This window comes from Grammomys surdaster, unplaced genomic scaffold (genome assembly GCF_004785775.1).
Source record: "Grammomys surdaster isolate TR1022 unplaced genomic scaffold, NIH_TR_1.0 233, whole genome shotgun sequence".
NCBI classification, from domain to species: domain Eukaryota; kingdom Metazoa; phylum Chordata; class Mammalia; order Rodentia; family Muridae; genus Grammomys; species Grammomys surdaster.
This window is the reverse complement of record NW_021604678.1, coordinates 7053575-7060103: the sequence shown is the minus strand read 5'-3', so window position 1 is coordinate 7060103 and position 6529 is coordinate 7053575. Positions and strand designations below refer to the sequence as shown.

General features: G+C 38.6%; 1 pseudogene; it reads left to right on the top strand.

Moving 5' to 3' along the window:
• Positions 1-4224: 4224 nt before the first annotated feature.
• Positions 4225-6529, top strand: part of LOC114626324 — a 4534-nt pseudogene continuing 2229 nt past the window's right edge.

The following is a 6529-nucleotide window of genomic DNA, read 5'->3' as shown; positions in this document are numbered from 1 at the left end:
AGGGGCATTGCTCATTCACTGATGGAGGAGGTGAAAATAATCATAGTCCATGTCACTAAATTCATAAAGGTGAAATCTCAGACCAAGTCATTTCAATCATAACCTCAGCTTTCATGTTGAGATCAGTCAGAAAATGCAGAGAAATCTGTAGTAAGAAGCAGACACGGAGGCTGGAGAGATGGCTCAGTGTTGAGAGCACTGACTGCTCTTCTAGAGGTCCTGAGTTCAATTCCCAGCAACCACATGGTGGCTCACAACCATATACAATGAGGTCTGATGCCCTCTTCTTGTATGTCTAGAGAGAGCAATGGTATGCTTATATACATAAAATAAATAAATCATTTTAAAAAAAGAAATTTATAAAAAGAAGCAGGTACAGGCATGGAGCTATGGGGTTAGCAGTTTACTATAACAGTATTACAGATGAGAGGCAGGGGGCGGGGGTGACTGGAATTGCTATTTTATGTTTGAACATATTCCTATGTGTAAGTGATACACAATGTATATTAACCAATGCAACTCTTCCTTCAATTACAGAAATGGCATGAGAAAATACCGTGTTAAGAATAAATTTGAAGTAGCTAAATAAGAGGTGGGAGAAGTTGGGCTCAGAAAGAAAACTGATGGATTTTTTTTGTACTTTAGACAAAAAGAAATAAGTTCACAATCCAAGATGTATCCCTCACAATGAAGAGGGATGGATGAGGTTGAAGGCAGTTCAGGCTGTGAAAGTACACTTCATATGTTAAAAGACCTTAGTCCGGTTTCAAATAAAAGCCATTTATCTGATTTAATCTTTTATTACATGTATTTACGTGTGTGTGTGTGTGTGTGTGTGTATACAGGAGTGTGGAGGTCAGAGCTTTGGGGAATAGGTTTTTCTTCTACCATGTAATACCTGGGTTGGAACTCAGATCATCAGGCTTGATGACAAGAGTCTCTACCCAGTGCTCCACCTCACAGGCCAGACTTAATTGCTTTTAGTGATTCTGTTATTACTTATGCATTTTCTATTCTCTTTACTCAGTCAGCTAACATTAGCAATATAGGAAATATGCTAAAATTTCCTATATGGTTTGTTCATTCAGTAAGAGGGGAAGACTGTAATATATAGCTCTCATACAAATTAGATTTTGTGCGTGTGTATGTGCGTGTGTATGTGTGTGTATGTGTGTGTGTGTGTGTGTGTGTATGTGTGTGTTTCCCATGTAGTAATGCAACACAAGAGAGTGGAGTCAGGCACAATTTGAGGGTCATTTTTCTTCCAACCATATATGTAGCAGCTTGTATTCTTGTGTTAATTCAGGTCCCCCAAACTGCTCACAGGAGTGGCCACCTGTAACACACTCAGAGACCCTGCACCCAGTTGGTTCTGATTGGTAAATAAAGATGCAGACAGCCAATGGCTTGGCAGGACAGATAGAGGTGGAGCTTTTAGGATTCCATGGCTAGGAGAGAAAGAAGGAGATCTGCCACGCCTGAAAAAGGGGAGGAGAGAGACACCACACCTGAGAAGGTGCTAGACATAGAGCATAGCTGTCATGTAGAAGCCAGGGGAGAGTAGCCCAATAGGCTGTTTGACTGGGTCCATGGCAGCCAAGATGGAATATAGGATTTAGTAAGTAATAACTTAATGGAGGGAGATGGATTTGCCTCGTGGAAGTTAGGAAGTGCCTGCCCCAGCCATGGAGCTAATTAAGACAAATCAAAGTATAAAGGCTGTGTGTGTGTTTCATTCAGGAACCCAGAGCTGGGCTCTATTTAAATATATAATGCTACACATATGGTATTCTGGGATTAAATTTACGTCATCATCCTTGGCAGCAAGAACCTTTAGCAACTAAGCCATCTCACTGGTCCTTTTGGTTTTTAAGTACGAATATGACTCATGAAAGGATGTCTTAGGAAAGTAGCTGTTTCTGGAGAAGTCCACACAGAGAGCAAACCAGTTGCTATGGCACCTGTGGACTTGGAATTTGACTCTTTGGGGTTGTTTATGAGACCCACTACCCAATATCATTAAAACAAGTTGAGTGTTGTAGCTTTATCAAGGACACAAAAATGTGTAGATAGGGTAAATTTAATGTTTTTTATGGCTTTGGAAGAAATTTGGGGCTATCACTGATTGGAGACTAAATACCAATGTATGGAAACACTTAAGCTTATATTAGATCTAAATGTCAATCATTTTAACTTTTACTTTCTGCAAGAAGGTTGTGCTGTTTTGGAGTAGTTAAAAATTATAGTCAACCCATGCCTCCAATCTACTCCAAGGATGACAGAAGCTGAATGCTTAATTTTTGGTTACTGCATGATTGAGTATTAAATGACAGCCAGAAGAGCCTTTCTAAGACGATCTGATTAGCTTTTAGCACCCAGAAATCTTTTCTCAGCAGTCTGTGCTCTGTAATGATGAACCTGCACTCCAACTGTCTGATAGAGATAGAGATAGTGCTTGATTCATTTAACAGCAACAGACATACTAACAGACAGACAACTCCACCAAAACATGCAAGAACAAGTTTGAAATTCCAGTATTTGTAAACTTTTCTTAAAAAAAGTACTTACATTAATGCACACCTTACCACTTAATTTGCTGTGAAGGCTTTCTTCATCTTGTAGCTTTGCAAAACAGAGTTCTCCAGTGTGTTTGATGATTTTAAAAATTGATACTTGTAAGTAGTTGTATCTGTGCCTTGATTTGGGGATATTGAAGGAATTCATTTGTGAGCACATTATGTCAAACTGACAAGTTTATGGTTGAAATTAAATTTGGCATAAATTCTTTTGATTTTTACATGCATAATTATCGTGACTGATTCTAAGGTTATTTTAAAATTATCATGCTGTATTTCAACATTTAATAGTCTATTGTACTTGTGTAACTTCTAAGCTGTAAAAGTTTAGTGCTAAAAGACCAGGTAATTCCTTGTCCATCCATTTTTTTTCAATCAATATTTTCAGGGGACATGCATTTTCTTTTCCTGAGAAGGACTACAGATCAAGTCCGTGTGAGAATAGGTAGCTAAGCAGTGAGAACTTCTGTCTCTCCTGGTGGGTTTTTCTAAATCATTCCCATGTTTCACACATTACATATTTCCAAGAATGGCTTCTTTTGACAACATTTTCTATAAAGGTTTACATGACAGTGACTTCAGCTATCGATTTTCTGTAATTTACAAATGAAGTAGCTGAAGCGAGAGACTGCTCAAGACCATGTATCCAGTTAATTAAAGACACAAGTATTAAAAACAAAGCTTAATACTGAAAACTAAAGCCAGACACAACACAGAGAAACCTTGGAACACACAGCTCTAAGTGGGAGATCTCCATCCAATTGCTCACCTCAGAGCACAGGGAACCCTGCAGAGGAGGCGGCAGAGAGTGTTTAAGAGCGCACAGGGGATGGAGGACACCAGGAGAACAAAGCCCTCCAAATCAACGGAGCAAAGCTTATAGGAACTCAGATACTGAAGTGGCCTACAGGGCCTACATAGGTCTACCCCAGGTCCTCTGCATGTATGTTATAGCTTTCAGATGAATGTTTTTGTGGGACTCTTGAGTTGTGAAGGAATAGGTCTCTGATTTCTGTGCCTTCTCTTGGGCTCTTTTACTTCTGTTGGTTTGCTTTCTCTAACTTCCATGTAATGGCTATTGTTTTAGCTCATATTTTAGTTCATCCTATTTTGTTGTTATCTCTTAGAAGCCTCTTCTTTTCTAATGAGAGACAAAGGGAGTAGATCTGGATGGGAGGGGAAGTGGAGGGGAACTGGGAGGACTAGGAGGGGGAATGTAATCAGAATGCAGTGCATGAGAAAGGAAGCAATTACTATAAAAGGGGAAAAAAAACTTTAAGCTTGAATGTTATTCCTGTTTTCTCTACAAAGACTGAATCTCTCCACAAACATTCCTACAGCTAGTTTCCTTTGATAAGTATGTGCTAGTGATCTGAATATTTGTCTAATGTCTTTTGACAAACATACACTAACTTTCTAAACTAGTTCTTCTAAATACATGTCTCTAGCAACCCGACATCAGTTGTCATCACGGGTTCCCTTTGATGGGCATACACATATTCCTTTCCAAGGGCTCTTGTCATAAAGAGCTAAGCTCATCCCATCTGAGATGATCAAAGAACAATGTAGGAGACATTGATAGCTCTCCATCACTATAACCGATATGTGATAGAATTAACTCACAGCGTGGTTTTGGAGTTTATAGCTCATGCTTGATTGGAGAGCAAACAGTGGTGAGACCTGTCAAGGAGGTAAACAGCCCACCTCACAACCTGTAAGTGCATGAAGACCCTGTCTAAAATCCCCCTGGGGACATGTCCCAAACCACCCAAAGACCTCTTTCCTGGTCCCATCTCTTCAGAGTCCTTTTTGGGGATCAAGCCTTTAGCACGCTGGCCTTTGCTAGACATCCAATCGCATCTTAGCATGCACACAGTACTTGGGAGGAAAGAAATTCTGAGATAAATCATAAAATATCTTTTAATTATCTTCTCAAGTGGACTTTTCTCTGACAATTAAGTATGTGATGATACTGCTCTGTTGTGGTGCTAAATATAAGCATTCCTTCAAATATCATTCCCAATTTGGTCGTCACATTTTACAGAGCATCCTAGGACACATGTGAAATCATAGGCTGCTGCAGTGTTATATGACCTATGTATACTTTGCAACATGCCAGGGGCAGGTAGACCAGCATAGGCTGGACATAGGACCCCTGCACCTATGTGGCAGATGTGCAATTACATCTTCATGTGAGTCCCCCAACAACTGGAACAGGGGCTGTCCTTTAATCTGTTGCCTGTTGCCCTAATTTGCCTGTCCTCAGTGGGAGAGGATGCACCTATCTCTGCAGAGATTTGGTGTGCCAGGGTAAGGTAATACCCAGAGGAGCCTTCCCCTTCTCAGAAAAGAAGGAGAGGGGTATTTGAGAAGAGGAGTGTGAGGGGAAACTGGGAGGAGGGGGTCTTCAACGAGGATGCAAAGAGAATAAATGAATAAATTAATGAACAAACATAAAAGTAAGTAAATTCATTTATCTTTTCATTTTAACTTCACACCCTACACCTTCTAATTCCAGAAGAGTCAACCGCCAACATCTACCCTTCATATATGTACTTACTAGCATGTTTTTAATTTATGAAATACTGTACTTATAAAATATTATAAAGAAATACAAAACTGTAGCATTTTACTGTGCAAACCACCCTTTTAACATTCACTATAATAATCATTTCTTAGTTATTTCAGTGACGTTTCCAAATAAATTGATACTTTCCTAAATTCTCCTATCTTTAATTAATTAAACAAACAATTGCTACATTCTCATGCACTTGAATAATATGGGGTTATAGCTTAACTTTCTTGGATCCTTTCTCTAAAATAAATTTTTTGTGAAACTTTAAAAATATTTTGCCAATTAAATATTTCTTTTTAAGTTTATCACTATCTTAACTTTCTTTCTCCAGGCTACTAATTATTTTTCCTTTCACAGTTACAGCCCTGTAATCAATTAATGTTTTTTCTTTTCTGAGATGCATTGTTCTTGGAATCATCCCGGGGCTTCTGCAAATCACAGGTGGATCTGGTATGGACCTCATGCTGCTGCTGCTTCTGTTGTGTGCTTAATAAAACAGAATTACAAGATGGAGCAATTAGGAAGAGCCTCAGATAATAGATGAACTCTTCAAAGGATCAGAGTTTTACACAACCCAGTAAGCACTGGAAGTTATATAAGAGTGACTAAATTCCTGCTTTAATTTTAAATTAACTATAACAACACCCTAATTATAGTAATGAACTGGACTTTTCCTAGCATGGTTTGCTCTTGGCTAGAATACAATATACAATGAGTTGGTCTTTGGCCCCAGCTCTAATGACTTTAAGACAAGTACATAAAAAAAAATCTATTGGAAAATATTGTTATCTTCACAAAAGATGTCCTAACTGTACTTCCATATCATACTAGTGAGCACCATATGTTTATTAAATACAAAGTAAGTGATGATTATACAGTAAAATTTCCAATATTTCAACCTTAGGCTGAAGAATAAATTTGAATGTAGACACATAAAATCATTGAGTACAACACTATTAATATTCTTCTGCAGGACATCAGTCAACTGATACTTAAAGGGACTCTCTCTGCCTTTGTCTCTCCTCTTTCCCACACTCCTCTTCTTCCTTCACTTTTTATCCTCATTCTCCTCTCTTCTGCATTCTTCATCTTCCATCCCTTGAAGCATCTTCCCATTGCCCTCTCCCACCTCTTCTTTGTAAATATGATGCTTCTTCCTAAGGTCACTTCATTTTAAAAACTCCAAGTCCACATGGCTGTGTGAATAGATGTGAAATTCCACAAACTTCATTGTGGTGCTTTAAAAAAAAAAAAAAGACAATTCTTTGGATGACCACTAAAATGCTGATGGTTTAAATTCTATTTATTTTTACAGTACATGTGGATGTATGTGCCTGTATCTCTCCCTCCCTCCCTCCTTCCCTCCCTCCCTCCCTCC